Source organism: Urocitellus parryii, chromosome 4 (genome assembly GCF_045843805.1).
Source record: "Urocitellus parryii isolate mUroPar1 chromosome 4, mUroPar1.hap1, whole genome shotgun sequence".
In the NCBI taxonomy this organism is placed as follows: domain Eukaryota; kingdom Metazoa; phylum Chordata; class Mammalia; order Rodentia; family Sciuridae; genus Urocitellus; species Urocitellus parryii.
This window is the reverse complement of record NC_135534.1, coordinates 80,324,207-80,342,717: the sequence shown is the minus strand read 5'-3', so window position 1 is coordinate 80,342,717 and position 18,511 is coordinate 80,324,207. Positions and strand designations below refer to the sequence as shown.

Sequence of the window (18,511 nt, the reverse complement as noted above, 5' to 3'; positions counted from 1 at the left end):
CTTCACAAGTAAAGATTGAGATCAACACCTTCACTTTGGTGTCTGTGTTGTTTCTCCACCCCCTCTTTCGCCGACTCCTCACCATCCGTTCGTCTCCTGAGACCCCCTGTTGGAGCTGGACTCCGACAATAAGAAGTCCAAAGTCTACACTCCTCAAGTATCTTCAACTCTGCTGTAGTGAAAAATGGCTCCAGATCTATTTATTCAGATGTCCCAAGATGGGCAAGATGGAGAATATGTGAAAAGTAGCTGAATAAGAACCAAAGTTCCTCCCATAGAGTGACTATAGGAAAGATAGAGGTGACTTATTATTATGGAATAGATAGCCTTAGCAAGGGACTCAAAAAAAGACATTTTGATATCATATGCACAAAGAACTGAGGTAGCACCAATTAGAAAAAGAAAGAAATTTCTATCAGGGCCAAATAATAAAATCTAAAGTTGCAGCCATACCTCAGCAAGCCTCAGTGAAATGAAGTGAGGCACTCTACTAGGCACCCCACAAAAGAGGCTGTCAAGAATCCAGAGGAGGTTGGGGTGTGGCTCACGTGGTAGCACGCTTGTCTGGTGTGTGTGAGGCCCTGGGTTCGATCCTCAACACCACATAAAAATAAAATAAAGATATTGTGTCCACCTTAAAAAAAAAAAAAAAAAAAAGAATCCAGAGGAAGCTGCCCATGTCAGTGCATGCCTGTAATCCCAGCAATTAGGAAGCTAAGGCCGGAAGATTTCAAGTTTGAAGCCAGCCTCAGCAACTGAGCAAGGCACTAAGCAACTTAGCAAGACTCTGTCTCAAAATAAAACATTAAGGGAGGGGAGGAGCAGAGGGGGATAGGAAGGGCAGCAGAATAGAATAGACATTATGATTGCTGTATGTAAATGGGTGACTCTATGACCAGTGTGATTCTGCAATCTGTACAATCAGAAAAATGAGAAATTATACCCCAATGATTCAAATGTGTGAATTGCCAAGATCATTGTAATATTATGTGTGGCTAATAAAAAATAAATAAAATAAATAAAAAATAAAACATTAAAAAAGGGCAGGGGATATAGCCCAGTGGTAAAAAGTCCCTGGATTCTATCCCTAGTACCTCCCCATCCCCGCAAAAAAAAAAAAAAAAAAAAAAAAAAGAACGAAGAGGGAAAAGCTGAGACCCTGTTGCCAAGAGACCATACATCTAGCTCCATGCCTATATAGTCAGATGCCAACTTGAAGAGAAAGGAAGGTGATTTAATTGAACCTTTCACTCAGAGAGACAAACTTATTAAAGGGGACTGTTTAACTGTGAGAAAATATGAGATACTTTTGACTGACAGTTTAATTTACCCACACCCACATGCTTACTCTATATACACATACCCTAGTCAGACCCTCCACTCAGTAGTAGGAACTCATAGGGACTATTTGCTCAATAAAGAAACTAGTTCTGTGACTAAATCTGTGGGCATGTAACATACTAATCTCACACAAATTTCCATTAAAATAAAATTTCCAGTTTGGTGTGGTAGCTCATGAATAATTCCCTACTTGAGAGACTGAGGCAGAAGGATCACAAGGTCAAGGCCTGCCTTGACAACTTAGTGAGATTCTATTTTGAAATTAATAATAAATTAAAAAGAGGTTTGGAATATAGCTCTGTAGTAGAGTGCCTCTGATTTCAATTTAAATGTTTGGAAAATATGGCATAAAATGTTATCCATGTTTATAAATTTATAATTCATTTAAAAATATCAAAGATTCTGAGATTTCCTATGATACAGAAGTTAGTTCAAATGTTTTGATTCTTGTTATAGTTTTATCTTCTAACATAATTTTCACAGACATTCATTCTGCTCAAGTCTCTTGCTACTTATTGGTCACAGATGGGAACATGTACCCACATTTCATGGCACAAACGTTAATCTAATACTGGACCTATGACCCAACCTGAATCCATCAAAGCTCTTCAATAGCATTTTCAATAGCATTTTTGGTCTTGAGTTGGAAGAGGAAGAAGCCTTTATCTTTTCTGGTTGCTAACCTCAAGAATGTGTACCTTACAACTTGTGTGCAAGTTGTCCTGAGAGAATGTTCAACATAAGAGTAAGAAGTAAAGGCCAGAGAGAGAAAAAGCAAATGAACTGATGATTTGCATCTCCAGTTGATATCATCTTTTTCAGGTTTTAATAGTTTGAATTGGTTTTGTTGTTACTTCCAAACCAACAATTTAAACCAACAAAAGTTCACTTAAGGTTTTTGTTGTACTTTTCCCTTGAGAGGGAAAATATATTAACTAGTAATGGAATACTTTGGAAAATACTGGTTTTAATTATAAGATCCCTAAAATAGTTTTTAGTTTCTATCATAGGAGTACATGACTACACTTATGTGTTACAAGCACAGAAATATGATCTTATAGCCTGAAAAAGAAATTCCCCTCACCATACGCGGGCACAGTGCTATCTGTTTTTAAAATGACATATTAATGAGAAATTTAAATCCAGACATGTTTAAATCTCCATCTGAATCCTCCATTACTTCATCATTAATGGAGATGGCAAAAACCTCACTAAAAATTACTTCCAGAACATGAAATGAATATTATACTGTTTAAATGAATGTCATATAAAAATAATTTGCTTTAATCAGAGCACAAACCATTGCTATGATGCCATATTCATTGTGAACCTTAGGGATTTCTTCATTTAGAGCAGGATGAATTCTGACTAGGCATAAGTGCTTTTTGTGAAAAAATAAATCCAAAAAACCCAATGCATTGAAAATAGAAACAGGTGTGAGTGACTTTAGAAAAATAAATTATGCCAAGATACATTACCCAGCTGTGTTTCAGAATTTCAAGAAATCTCAAGATATATTCAGGCATTAGGTCTCAAAAATACTCAAATTATGATTCCTTATGTCTTTTATCCCTAATTTAAAACCAGTTTACAAGAAAACTGAAGACAGAGTATTTCTGGTTAAATGTTTCTCAGCAAAATTTCTTTGTGATATTCATTTAGTCTTTGATATCACTATAGATATTTTTCCCAAAGGTAACCTGTTTAAGACATTTTAAGAATGAAAAAATGAACATAAGAAATTTAAATTTCATCTTATGATTACAAAGTTCAATGGAAAGGACCTGAGCTAAAGTCTGACAAAACTGGATTCAAATCTAGTCTTGCCAATTGAAGGGGTTCTGTAACTGCTATGATTTGAATGTATCACTCCAAAATCTATGTTGAAATTTAATCCCAAATGCAACATTTTAAAGAGGTGGAGTCTTTAGAATGTGATTAGGCCATGGAGTCTTTGTCCTTAGGAATGGATTAACACCTTGTGGAAGGGCCAGAAGGGGAAGTTTATCCCTTCCTTCTGCCACAGGAGGACACAGTGCTTGTCTCCTTCAGAGAATATAAAACAAGTCAATATCTAGACTCCAAGAGCAGCCCTCACCAGAGAGCAAACTGATGGCACCTTGATCTTGAACTTCCCACTCTCCAGAATTATGAGAAATCAATTTTTATTGTTTACAAATTACACAATCAGTGGTGTTTTGTCAGGGCAGCACAAGTGGACTAAGACAGTAATCTTAACAAAGTTATTGAGCTTCCCCATTAGCCAATCTATAGAATGAACACAAGACCTTCTACATAAGACTGTCAAGCATAATAGATTGTATTATAAGTGAAAGTATCTTGTGAAAACCAGGCATTCTTTCCTCAAACTTCTTCTACAGATGCAGATATAATGACAGTACACATGTTACCTTGTCATAACACTTCTATTTCTCAAATTCTAAGAGCTCATTTTATTGTTGTATGTAACTTATTACAATTATGGATTCTAAAATATTTAGGTCTTCCTATAATGTCAAAAACATAAACAGAAAATTCAGCAACATTTAATGAAGATCAGTGATTTCAGCACTATAACATACACTGAAGGATTCATATAAATGATAAAAATTGTGTATAATGGTTTTGCATGCTCCAGGAAAGAGATAGGTAGTAACCACAATATGACAAACTGGCTTAACTGATTGTGGATGAATGTGAATCCTCTTTTTATTTGGTAAAATCCCCCAAGGGGGGTATGATAATATCTCACTTAAAACATGAGGACACAAAGCAATATTTAATAGAAATACAAATTGAACTATAAATATGAATCACATATGTAATTTAAAATTTTCTAGAAGCCACAAGGATTAAAATAACCTTAATATGATTTTATAATGATATTATCAACATAATATTAAAATAGTAATATGTTATATTTAAGTATTGTAATTGCAATATACAATCCACATAAATTTTTATGTAGAGATCTTTTTTATTGATATCTTTTATATTGTTTTTATATTTCCAGACTGTCTTTGAAATCTATTGTGCATTTTGCATGTATAGTCCATTTCAGTTCAAACTACCACAATTCAAGTGTTCAATAGTTATATTTTTTCAGTGGCTAGTCTTAGCACAACTTAGAGCATGGCCATAATACTTTACCACAGCTAAGTAGATGCTCCCACCCAGGAATTGGAATCTTGAGAAAGTAAGCAAAATCTTATTTATGATGAGACAGAAGTCTTGACTATAATGACTCCATTTTGTTTAGTAACTCCATTTTGTGAAATAGCCATGACAATTAGAAAGGTCATGACTGGGGCAAGTTGTTTTTTCCTTTGTTGTGGAAATTCTTAAGAACACGGAACTATCCTTTTTTTTTTTTTTAGTTTTATTGATTTCATTTTTTAAAAAATACATGACAGCGAATGCATTACAATTCTTTTTTTGTTTGTTTGTTTTAATTAGTTACACATGACAGTACAATGACCTTGGCATATCATACATTGAATCAGATGGGATATAATTTCTCATTTTTCTGAGTGTACAGGTTGCAGAATCACATCGATCATGCAGTATTCTTATTATACATATAGAGTACAATTTTTCTTATCTCTGTATATAGAGTATGCTCACACTAATTTATGCTTTTATACATGTACTTTGTGTTTTTTGGCATTACAATACTTATTACACATATATACCACAATTTTTCATATCTGTTTATACATAAAGTATGTTGACACCCAATTCGAGTCTTCATACATGTACTTTGGATAATGATGATGTCCATCACATTCCACCACCCTTGCTAAGCCCCTGCCCCCTCCCTTTCCTTCCCACCCCTCTTCCACATCAAGAATTCATCCAATCCTCCCATGCTCCCCCTTCCCTACCCCACTATGAGTCAGCCTCCTTATATCAGAGAAAACATGCAGCATTTGGATTTTTGGGGTTGGCTAACTTCACTTAGCATTATCTTCTCATAGCCGTCCATTTACCTGCAAATACTATGATTTTGTTCTTTTTTAATTCTGAGTAAAATTCCATGGTGTATATATGCCACATTTTTTTAATCCATTCATCCACTGAAGGGCATCTAGTTTGACTCCACAGTTTAGATATTGTGAATTGTGCTGCTATAAACATTGATGTGGCTGTGTCCCTGTAGTATGCTGTTTTTAAGTCCTTTGGGTATTAGAGGAGAGGGATAGCTAGGTCAAATGGTGGTTCCATTCCCAGATTTCTGAGGAATCTCCATACTGCTTTCCATATTGGCTGTACCAATTTGCAGTCCTACCAGCAATGTATGAGTGTACTTTTTCCCCACATCTTCTACAATACTTATTTTTGTTTGTCAAAGAGGAAAACCAAGTCAAGTTAAATAACAAAAGTAAACAAATATGGCTGGAAATACAAAACATGTCTCAATAGTAACCCTAAATATTAATGGCTTAAACTCAGTAATCAAAAGACATAGACTAGCAGATTGGATTAAAAAAAAAAAAAAAGACCCAACAATATGCTGCCTACAGGAGACTCGTCTGATAGGAAAAGACATACACAGACTGAAGGTGAAAGGTTGGGGAAAGTCATACCATTCACATGGACTGTGGAAGCAAGTAGAGGTTCCTATACTCATAGCAAATAAAGTAGACTTCAAGCCAAAGTTAATCAAAAGGGATAAATATAAACATTACATACTGCTCAAGGGAACCATATACCAACAAGACATAACAATCATTAATATATATGTTCCAATAACAAACAATGGTGCAACTATATTCATCAAACAAACTCTTCTCAAGTTCAAGAGTCAAATTGACCACAACACAATAATCTTGGGTGACTTTAACACACCTCTCTCACCACTGGATAGATCTTCCAAACAAAAGTTAAATAAAGAAACTATAGAACTCAATAACACAATCAATAACTTAGACTTAACTGACATGTGTAGAATATTTCAAACTGCATCAAACGAGTAAACTTTCTTCTCAGAAGCACATGGACCTTCTCTAAAATAGACCATATACTATGCCACAAAGCAACTCTTAGAAAATACAAAAAAGTAGAGATACTGTTATGCATTCTATCAGATCATAATGGAATGAAATTGGTAATCAACAACAAAATAAAAAATAAAAAAATCTCTATTACCTGGAGACTAAACAATATGCTACTGAATGAACAATGGGTAACAGAAGACATCAAGGAGGAGATTAAAAAATTCTTAGAGGTAAATGAGAACATAGACACAATATATCGAAATCTCTGGGACACCATGAAAGCAGTACTAAGAGGAAGAACAGGAACTATCTAACTGCAAACTCCTATTTCTGTAACTGGGGTAACTGGGCTTATTTTGATTGGCTAAGCCTCCCGCCACCTGACTGAAATCACTTCTGTAACTTGGCTTGATTGTATTGGCTAAACTCCCAAATGTCCCTTTTCTGTTTTTTTTTTTTTTTGGCTTAAATATGAGGCCAAACTGAAGGGGGTATGTCATTCTGACTATCTCACTTTTAGAGTAGAGTGTCTGCCATTGGCCAGCAATAAAGGCTTAATTGGAATGGCAATGTGTGGTCTGAGAGTTATTTGAGGGTCTGGGTATTGATATAACATTTAGAATTAGAGTTAATTCACTGAAGCTACAGTGGAATTGAGTCTAGCAGCACAGAGTAAGGTTTTTTTTTGTAACAAATGCCCACCAATAAAAAAAAAATCCAGTCTTCATACCATAGGGAAATCATTCCTATTCAACAGTTCTTGTCATCTACATGAACCTGATTCTCTAACATTTATGTGATCTTCATAACATAATTCCAATAAATTTATTTGCTTCTTTTGAGGCATAACCAGTAGTTTTCTTTGCGATTATACCCCTAACTAATATAAAGGTATTTAGAATAACAAACTTGGAGAATTGAAAAGGAAGACATAAATCTCTATGAAGGTTAGAGAGCACTCAAACTTAAGTATAAACTTGAAGGATAGATGTGTTTTAGAGACCTTTGCATTGCTATAATAAATGCCTGAGAAAAGCAAAAGGAGAAAAGAGTTATTTGACTCACAGTTTCAGAGATTTCATTTCATGTTGACCAGCTCCATTGCTTTGGGCCAGAAGCACAGCAGAACATCATGGTGGAGACATCAGTAAATGACAGCTGCTCAATTGATGGCAGCCAGAAAGCAGAGGAAAGAGAAAAGTGTAGAACAGAGAAAAGATAAACTCTTCCAGAGCATGTCCCCAGTGATCTACTTACTCCAACTAAATCCCACCTCCCAGGGGTCCATTAATGGATTTGTCCAATGTTAAGGTCAGAACTCTCATGATCCACTTAACCAGAAGCCCCATCTCTGAACACATGAGATTTGGGGATACATTCCAGATCCAAACCATAACAGGTTTGGACTTCAGTAGCGTGTATAGACTTAAATTTTCTATTTCAGCTTTCTGCCTTCTTTATTGCCCTCATTTAATAGAAACAATAAGTCATTGTGTAAAAATAGTAACAAAGAGGTAGAATGGTCATAAAAAGCAACAATGTCTGATTTCATCCCAGGTATTAATTTTTTTAGAAGAATGCTTATTTTCTCTTCAGGTTATATCAACTCATTTCTATCCATAGGATGAGGATATTGGATTAGATTACATAATCTGAAAGACTCAGTGATAACAATAACAAGTTGGCCATAAGAAAAACGATTTTCAGATGAACGAAAGAGAAGGGATATAAAGATGATAGATCAATTGATATATATTTATCGAATGAATTAATGCAAAATGAGAAAAATACTCATTTAACCACCTTGAACAAATTGAGATTCAAAGAAAACTGACTCATCTTTCTGAGAAAACATATAAATACCTGCTTAGGTAAGCATAGAACATGAAATTCATAAAATCATACTGAAGTATAATAAAATGTTTCTTGCTAAATTGTTCTAAAGAATAAAAGAGTGAGAATTTTGAAATTCATAGCTAAAATCATATGTGATTTTCTTTTTAGGGAGAAAATCAGGGGGTTGATGCAGTATGGTGGGGTTTGGGAGGAGGAAATCTTCAAGTAGGTTGAGGAAGAAGATGGAGTAAAGGTTTGTCTGGTAGCAATATTTCAAAATAAATGCCATGTTCTGTGAAATGTGAACCTTCATAGCTTCAGTCTAAACTCCCAAAAGCTTAAAAGGCTTGAATGGGATAAATTCTTACAGTTAATCTGACATACTGGAGCTGTGTTTTGCTTTCGGGCTGATGAAAATCCAGAAAAGTATCAGGCCATGTAGAATAGAGAAAAATGAACCTAGAATTACAAAATAAATACCTAATTAACCATTTTTAAAAAAATAAAAATGTTTAGTATCTTTAAACTGTAGCATTGATCTCAAGAGTTTTAAATTCTAAAATTGATTTATGTAAAAATATCAGATATTGGGATTGCTTGATGTAATTATATAGGGGTTTACCTAGGGTTCACTAAAGTAAAAAAATATATATATTTTATAATTTTTTAGTCCTCCCAGATCAGACGATGTCCCAAAAATTTTGGAAATTTCAGACATAAATATTTTAAACATGTTTGACTAATTTTTCAGCATCAATGTATTTATCACTATTGTAGAGTCATAGAAATCAACCAGCTCAACCGCCATTTCATAGACTTTAAGTGTTTATGCTTTAAACCATGCTTATCTTCTGAGGTTCCATTTAATATCTGTATTCTGTAAGGTGAAATCTAGGCCTGAGCTGGCTGGAGAAATATCCTAACAGTGCTAATAATGATAATACAAGAGGAGAATAAGTAGAAATGGAAAGAAATAATAAACCTAGGTTAAGTGGCCTCCTTAGGGAAGAATGAGACTCAACAAAAACATGAAGCTTCTATAAAGCAGGGCAAGAGGGAAAGATGGCCCTAGAGGAGAGGAAAGAATGAAATCCTCATACCTTAAGACTATCTATGAAGCAAATGGAATGTAAAAAGAGAGAGAGAGAGAGAGAGAGAGAGAGAGAGAGAGAGAGAGAGAGAGAGAGAGAGAATTGATCACATGGGAAAGGGGAGAGAAAAGGATGTCCTTATTAAGGAGAATGTGAGGTCATAATGTCATGCCATTTTTTGATACTAACCCAGAATGAATAAAGTGATGAAATCTCATCATTAGTATACTGCCAGTTCTAACAAGACTTTCTGCTTCTTCTAATTCTTTAAAAGATTCTTGGAAATTCAGGAGAGTATGCAGTTACTGGTTTCCAACTGGGCATAAAATATATAAATAGAAATAGTGATTAAGGCCAGGGAATTTTTAGTACCTATTGCCAAATAAAAATACAGGGCTCCTTGTTCAAAAATTACTAAGAATTTCAGGATGAAAACAGCTGAAAATTAAACCAAGTGTGGAATCCTTCTAACAAAGGCCCTGTGCAATTGCACAGCACATACATCGAAGAAGTCAGTCGTGGTGGTGAGTTTAGAAGCAGACTTATGATGGACAGGCAACTATGAATATAGTTCGGATTATGTCCATCTTAAGAATAAGTACTATTAAGAGTTTTTTTTTTTTTTTACCATGTGATAAGGATAACTGTTAAATATAGGCCATGTTATTTTCTTTAAAGGAGCATGCCAAGAATTCTGTTAATATTTGCCAGAAGGACTTTCTATAGAAATATATTCTGTAAAGACGCTTTTTGTGGGAATAGGAGTTAGTTAATGAACTTGAAGTTTCATCCCACTCTCTGATCATTTTGAACTTTTGGCTTCCCACATGGTAAGCAAGCATTCTCCCTCTGAGCTACATCCCAGGCCCTCTTACTGGTTCTTAAATTACAATGCCATCATCATGTAGGCTGCCTCAGTAAATGCCATTTCTTCCTTCATTATAAACATTTTTATAACATTCAGTAGGCATTTTACTAAATCTTATGGAGTTTAGCTGCCAGTCATTAAAGACCTAATTTCATTCTCTGTGTTGTACTCCCTAACTTTCCTAACTCCTGCAAATTATCCTCCTTTATTTTTTTTCTGAAAGAAGGACCTGAATAAGGACTTATATAAGCACTCAATTTTAGCTTAAAAGTTGTCTAATATCATATTACAAGGAAGTGATGTTTCATTGCAAAATAAAGATCCAATAAAAGGGATATGACTTTCAGAGTCACATTCTCTGTAGAGATGTCATTGAGGTTAAAGAGGCCTTGAAACCTCATCACTTGCATTTATACATACATGTATGTTTCAAAATAAGTTTTCTAAATTAATTTCAATTACATTATAGCTATTGTTTAAGAAAAGGGTAAAAATACATTTACCTATTGTCTCTTACTACATAGCACCATCATTCCTCAGGTTGTAATCATGAAACAAGGCAATCAAACACAAAGGGAGAGTGCCAAATAGACTGTGTATGGAGTAAATAATGAAAATTATTATAATCCTCCATCTTTCATTCCAAGGAAAGGTGTCATTTATTGTCTTTGTGACATTATGAACTTGGAGTTCAGTCTTTAAAGTTTTATCTCCTATAAAAAATGCCATCATACTTTACCCTCTGAGGTGTCACATTGCAACCTCAATATTGACTACCTCTGTCTCAAAATGAATTTCCTTTTCTTATGTTAAATATATTTGAAACAAGCTCATCCTACTAACTGAAACTATGATCTGAGATTATGATCTAGAATAAAATGGAAGGAGTATTCTCCTTTATTTATTAGGTTTAACGATTCTAATACTCACTTGCAGCCATATATAGTATAATTCTGAAATTTCCATGGAGACTATGTTAGAATGTCACCTACTTCCTTGGCTTGTCTGGAGGGTAACTCTTTGTCTTGTTTTTCTCTTGAAGTTTCAAATCTCCAATCTTTTTTTCCTTGAAAATATCCTCATTAACAATTATTTGAATACTTAGTATATACTATAGTAGAAGATCGAAAAGTTGGTACTACTCCCAGCAGCTGCTACTGATGAACCTTAGTCAACAAGGAAAAATAAGAATCTTCATATATCTATAGAATTGTTTGTTCTTCTGCGTGCTACCTGCTGATCAAGGACTTCTAGCTTCTAAACAAGTTTTTCAAAACTACACAGAAGACAAGAAGAATCTATATCCTGGGATGTTTCTTATGTACTTAGGAATAAATCCTGTCTAAATCCACTTGACACTTCCCAAATTCTTCCTTTCCTCCTATGCTGCACCATCTAGTGTGGTAACCCCTGCTAAGGAAGGAAGGGACAGATGGACTCATAGTGCCTCTGGGAACTGTCATTGAGCTGCTTCCAGTAAGGAGCTTCTGGCCCTCACTGGATACCATTTTTGTTTCAGCTGATGTTCAATGTGTAATTCTGTGACAAACTATTCTCTAGAGTCCACAACTTTTTCAAAAGCCTATGTTCTGATTAGACATGGGGAGAGTGACTCCCTGACTTGATGACATACTTTGAACCCTGACAATAATAAAAAAAAACCCTATGGATGCCTCAGTCAATATCTCAAATTTTTTGAATGAAAAATGCTTATAGCCTATATTCTCATGTGATTATACAAATCTGCATCTAAAAATTTATAAAAAGACAAATTAATATTTGTTTGGTGGCTTGTCTATTTGACTGAGTTTCTCTACATATTTAAGCTGATTTCTCTTTCTCAAAGATCTTTAAGATTATATTCAAAGACTTGCTGTGCAGCAGCCCACAGTCCACCAAACATACCCAAATGTGTCCAGACAAGTCTCAACCTAAGATAGATGTACATTAAGTTTATCACAAGATGTTTCAATAGACAAACAGCTAGAGAATAAATATAAGTGAAATATCAAAATTACCTATAAAATTCTAAAAGATCTCATGAAAGAGATGATTACTTTCACTGATATCAAGCAAAATTGTAAACAATTAATTATGCAAACTCAGTGTGCAAGGACCATGTCACTTTTTCTCATTATAATCCCAGTGCCAGAACCAAAGTAATATTCAAAATTACTCATAGCATGAGTAAATATTTATATATCCTCCCAACACACACACACACACACACACACACACACACACACACACAATTTTTATGTAACCTTCAAGAAGCCAAGGTTTTTGCCTGTCTTATTCTTTGTTATATTCTCAGAATTTGCCATAGTGCTTAGGACATAATAGATGTTCAGTAAATATTTACTGAAATTTTCAAGGTCTTAGTTTAGGATATATTGCAACATCAAATATAAAATTTAATTTTATGAAGCATACAAAAAGTAAATTTTGTTCATATCAAAAGTTCACTAACTAATAATCTAAAGTTCATTAAGAAAAAGAGATGAATCAAAAGTCATGCCAAGCCTCTAAGTGATTTGTTAGTTACAGGCACCTATTTCTTTGGAGGCATAAGAAGGAATGAGTTCATATAATGGAGAGATAGAGATGAGATGACATTAGGTTAGATGAGATAGTTTTATAAAAAGTTTATTTTGTTATATATTTAACTTGATTTCTTTTAACTCTGAGTACTATGCTTCTAAATTTTACATATGCAACAATGTATACATGCAATCTATTACTTCTACCTTATGCATAATATTCTATGTTGAGCATCTCCCACATTTTATTTATCCAGCTTCACTTGTGGACCACTGTAAACATTGTCTCTATATTCTTCCATGAGCATGTTTTTACATGCCTCTATCAATCTATTTAGAATTCCTGTCACTCTAATGACCACCATTGCTGGATCAAATAGTATTGGTATACTTGTCTTCACTGATTCCATGACTACAGAGTTTGAACTTACACTACATGACTACACAGTCTGAACTTACATTATCAGGGTGTGATAATTCTGTACCACAAAATCTTGACCTATGCTTAGCATTATTCAGCTTTTTAATTTGGAGGATCTAATAGCAGCAGGGAATATTGCACTGAAGTTGTAAAATTCAAATTTTTTTATTAATAATTTTGAGCATCTCTTAAGCTGTCTATAGATTTTTATTTTGTCATTAAATCTTTTTCACATCACTTATCCCTTGTCCTGATGATATTACTGATTTTTCATGTTGAATGCATGACTTCTTAAATATTTGATATTCTAATTTCATTTCCTTTTGAACATTACAAAAATCTTATTCACATGTGTCATCTATTAATTTTTCTATAGCATCTTTTAGTGAACAAAAATTTCTAATTTAACCAAATTAAACATTTAAAAAAATCTGTATATCTTAATGGGGTAAATGTTAAAGTAATTCAATACAAGTATAAAAATGTGTTGTCAACTGAATCAGGGTAATGAGGATTTCTATGTCTTCAATCATTAATCATTTTTATGTTTGGAGAATTTTATCTTTTTTCTAGTCATTTTAAAATATATTATAGGTTTTCTTGGCCAATAATTACCCTACTGCACTAAAAAATAGCCAAGAGTGATTCTATGGTTTTTGTGCAGCTTACTGAATTTCTTTCTGTCCTCCCTCCTCCTACCCTTTCTCATCTATAGAGCCACTATTCTGTTACAGTCCTATAAGGCTGATTTATTGGGTTCCATAAATGAGTGATAACATGTGGTATGCATCTGTGTTTGGCTGGTTTCACATTCAAAAAATAAAATGGGTCAAAGGAAAACATCTTAAATGGGAAGATATTAAATTACTACAAGAAAACACAAGGAAGGCACTTCAAGACATTGGTATAGGCAATGATTTTTCAGATTATACCCCAAAAGTAGAGGCAATAAAAGTAACAATACACAAATGGAATTACATCAAACTAAGAAGTTTTTGCACAGCAAAGGAAACAAGACAATGAGACAATCTACAAAATAAGAGAAGATATTTATAAATGGTATAACCAAAAAGGTATTGACATTCAGAATTTTAAGGAACTCTAAGGAAATCCCAACTCTTTTGCAAAGAGAGACTACTGGTGTGTAGTGAGGCCTAGGGGTTTAGAACCACAGGTGGGATCCCTAAGCACTGCTTTCATTCTGAGGTCCCTTCCTGCCCCAGGGGAGTCACATTATGTATGCAGCCATAAAGCATACCTGTCTCCAACTCAGCAATTCTGGGCCAAAGCCTGGGGAGGAGGGAGAGCCTTCTCCCTGTTCTTGGTCTCCCTGTGCTACTGTTTTTTTTCCATTTATTTTCCTGATGTATTGCTTCTTTTCTTGCATTAAAGGATATCGTCTTCTAATCCTTGGGCAAATTTACTGGCCACTAATAAATAATCCCTTAAATACCAGTTGGGTCATCCGGGGGTCCTTATTTCCCCACCTCTGTTGTGTCCTTCTTATCTGCCCTGCAGCAGAAATGTGGTAGTTACAGGTGGTGATGGAACTTAGGCTACTGTACCCCAAGTCACAAGGCTAATTGTGATCTTTTAGCCTTTGGGATCTGCCAACACACATCCACCAAGTGTCTCCCAAACCACTAACACACTCCCCAGGGGTCCTTTCTGCTGTCACCACACATGCAGTCTAGCTCCTGTACCTCTGGGGAAGACAGTAGTTTTTTGGGAAATTTCCACACCCACCACTGTTAACCTAAGTGAAAGTTAGGGAGAAACTGAAGCTGGGTTTTTCACTCCCTGATCCATAGGGCATCCTGCACCTCTGGATTCTGGATTACAGACTAAGTCCAAGCCCATTCTTATGCCATAAAGGCCCCCAACCTGTATTCTTGGTACTTCTGTTTGTTTTTTTGTACATTTTATTAGAAATGACTTTGAAATAGCCACTCAGACACTTTAGCTCTTCACTATGCAAATGTAAATAAATTGTAATATTGGAACTCTTTTATTTTAATGCAAGAATGAAGAATGAGCCTGTCTGATTTCTGCTGTACATTATTAAAAGTTTTATCCATAGAATAAAAAAAGGAATTCTAAGATCACCAAAAACAAACAAAAAATCCAACTCAAAAAGGACTAATCAACTGACTACACAGTGCCCAGAATAATATATAAAAATGACTAATGAATACATTTTAAAAATGCTCAATATCACTAAGCATCAAAGAAATGCAAATCAGTGCTTTTATTTAAATACAAAAAAATTTGTATTTTGTGAAAAAATGTTTACATATTTTATTCTAATTTGGACACACACATTCATATTTCTCCCAAAGAAGATGGGTATGGCAGCAAGGCTCTGGGCCCTGGGGAGTGTGGTTTTGGAACCAGGGGAGAAAAGGGAAGGGAAGGATTGGAGAAGGCCCTGTTTGGGAAAGAACTAAGGTACGAGTTTAAGGAAGGGTTCATTGGCATAGTTTGGACATATGGGGGTGGGGGGGGTCACCTTGCCTAGTGAGGTCAGGAAGGTAGAAGAGAAATGGTGGAAGAGAAATGGAGGTAGGAAAGGGTCTTTGCTTCCCCAAGGCCCCATCCCCTGGGTTGCCATCCCTAAAAATCCAAACACCACTGGAAAACTCAGGCCTCAGCAATGTGGCCCTCAGTGGTACCATTTTGATTAGGCAGGCCAGGAGACTTAAGACAGTTAAGTCCGGCACTACCAGCTTGCTGCCACCCACACAATTCTTCCTCCAAACTCTATTCAAAGAGTAACAGACATGGGCTTCAAACAAAGTAACACAGGACAAGGTGTGGGGCATAAAATCTTGGAGGCAGACAATAGCCAGTGAAGTCAGAAGGTTGGAGAAGGCAGCTGAAAGCATGAGTTCTTCTCCTGGAGCATGGGTTTTGCTCATGGCTCTGCCAGACTAACAGTCTTGAGCCATAAAACTTTATAGGGGCCAAATTGGAAGAGGGAGAAAGATAAAACTTCACTCAGACTTGGCAGGGTGAAAGGAGGCAACAGGAGCATCACCTACTGGAGTCTCTAAGGTGAAGCTAAATTCAAGTTCATTTAAAAAGGAATAAATCCTGCAGGGGAAGTAAGGGACAAAGCAGCAAGCAATGGGGAAATAAGAGTCCTGAAAAGGGATGAGAGAAAGAGAACCACTTCTCATACACTAACCAAGCAGGTAAAGCCTAAAGATAATCCATTTTCCCCAGTCACACCAAATGTAACAGAGATTTAAGTGAGTACAATTGCACACCCTCTGGCAAGGATGACTATAGGGGAAAAGGCTGGAAGGGAGGCCACCTGACTAAGTGACACACTAAAGGAGTCAGGGAAGTGAGCAGACAGTATTTACAATGTCTCTTTAGTTCTCTAGCCTCACCAGTGCAACCGTTCAAGTACAGGTATTAGGCTTTGGCCTTGCCCTAGCCTGCCCAGCCCAGAGGCTCCCACTTCCTCCATAAGGGAAAGGGCCCCAGGGCTGCTACCACTACCCTGGTGGCTGAAGCCAGAGATCTAGGGAGTTCTGTTTTATAGCACAAAAAGTCAGAGACACTTCCTAGCAGGTGCTAAGGTCCAGATTTTGGCAAGAGCAGGGAAACGGAAGATAGGGGCTATTTCTTGTGGATGTGCTGCCTTTGGGCCTGCAGTGGAGGTGGAGTCCCTGGGATCTTGGATTCCATACTAAAGGAAAATAAAGGAGCTGCTGATCCAAATGTCCTGACTCCAACAAAGACTTGGGTGGATATTGAGGAAGCCCCACAGAAGAGGCTGCTGCCCACTGTGCAGAGTCCACCAGTTGGAGAGCACTGCCTAAAAGTAGGTGTGGAGGGGTGCCTTCAAACAGAGGTTTGCTCTCAGGTGTGCCAGCCACCTTGAAGCCAAAGGATGTGCTATGGTTGGGTGTGCCCAGAGCATTCTGACTCAAGCCCTATCCCCCAAGTGGGTGGTGGTGCCTGTGGTATCACTGTGTCCAGCTCCAAAACTGAATGCCCCAGATGTAGAGCTGGGTTCTGGGGCAGCCACACTGAGCCCAAAGCCCCCACTGGCAGCTGGGGCTGCCCGTTCCCTGAACATGAAAGGGAACAGAGTTGAGTGTCCAAACACTGAGACACTGGAGCCACTGAAGGTGGTCTGGGTGGTAGCTCACAAGCCAGAGGTGGTGGCTGCACCAAAACTGCCATGGTGCTGCCAAAGGCTTGCTGCATGCTCGCAGGGGAGCCAAAGGCCATGGTTTTCAAGCCAAAAACTGACTGTGCTGAGCTGCCAAAAGCCAGCTGGGCAGGTGCTGGTGCTGGCACTGCAGATGGGACAGGGGCCATGTAGTTCCCAAAAGTGAACAAGCTGCCAAAGTTTGGGGCAAGACCTAGCTTGGAGGACTTCTGTTGCTGCCCATCCACAGTCTTGAATATGGGCTAGGGGTAAAGGGGTGGTTGATGGGTATGCTGGGACAGGGGGCTTGGCATTCCAGACAAAGGGAATATTGAATGCAGGAGTGGTCATGTTATTGAAAGTCAGTGTGGGCTGGTTGGTGGTGGCTGGGACTGAGCTTGCCAGGGAGCTGCTGAAGCCATTGAAGTAATCAGTGCTGCTGCTGCTGCTGCTGCTGCCGAAGCAAGCACTCTCAACAGCACAAGACAGGGACTGGCCAAAGGTGGTGACTGCTGTGGACAATGGCATGGGGGGATTGCCAAACTGGAATATAAAGCCCATGGCTGAGGAAAAGCTGGCAGCAGAGGCAGGGGGCGCCTCAAAGGGAAAGAGTTGAGAGGTAGGAGCCTGCCAGTCATTCTGCTCCCAGTGCTGGCCACACTGCTGACCCCAAAGCAAAAAGCAGGTTTGGAAGCAGAATTTGTGAACTCACTGGCAGTGGTGGCAGAAGCCATGGCAGAGGTGGCTGTGGCCAGGCCAGAAAAGAGACAAGCAGCTAGGGCTATATTAGCAGTCGCAGCAGTTGTTGGCTTGAAGTAAAAGGAAGAAGGCAAGGGCACAGACATGGGTAGCTCCAGGTCACCCAAGATGGGCTTAAAAGTTGGGATGGCAGTGTTGGTCATTCTGGGGAAGATTGAGTTGGAAGAAGCATGGCTGTGATGAAGGGGCAGAATGGCAAGGGGTCTTTGCTCTGGCTCTAACTTTTACGTAGTGTCACAAAAATGGGCTTGAACAGGGGAGAATCTGAAGACATAGCTGGGGAGGCCAGAGAAGGATCAGAGGGCAGCTGCTGGACGTGCCAAACAGCATGACTTGCTTGGGGGTGGAGGACAGGGCAGGTGCCCCCCCTCTTTTTGGCAGATGTATGGGCTTGAAGGAATGGAGGTGACTTAGTGTCAGTGGCAGGTGCTGTGAAGGAAGCAAGCAAATCTTGTCATGTCTTATTAGTTGCCTCTAACAATTTTCTCTGTAT

General features: G+C 37.3%; 1 pseudogene; it reads right to left on the bottom strand.

Annotated features, from left to right (window-relative positions):
• Positions 1 to 16,721: 16,721 nt before the first annotated feature.
• On the bottom strand, positions 16,722 to 18,161 carry LOC144254307 (nuclear envelope pore membrane protein POM 121 pseudogene; annotated as a pseudogene).
• Between the last annotated feature and the right edge of the window lie 350 nt (positions 18,162 to 18,511).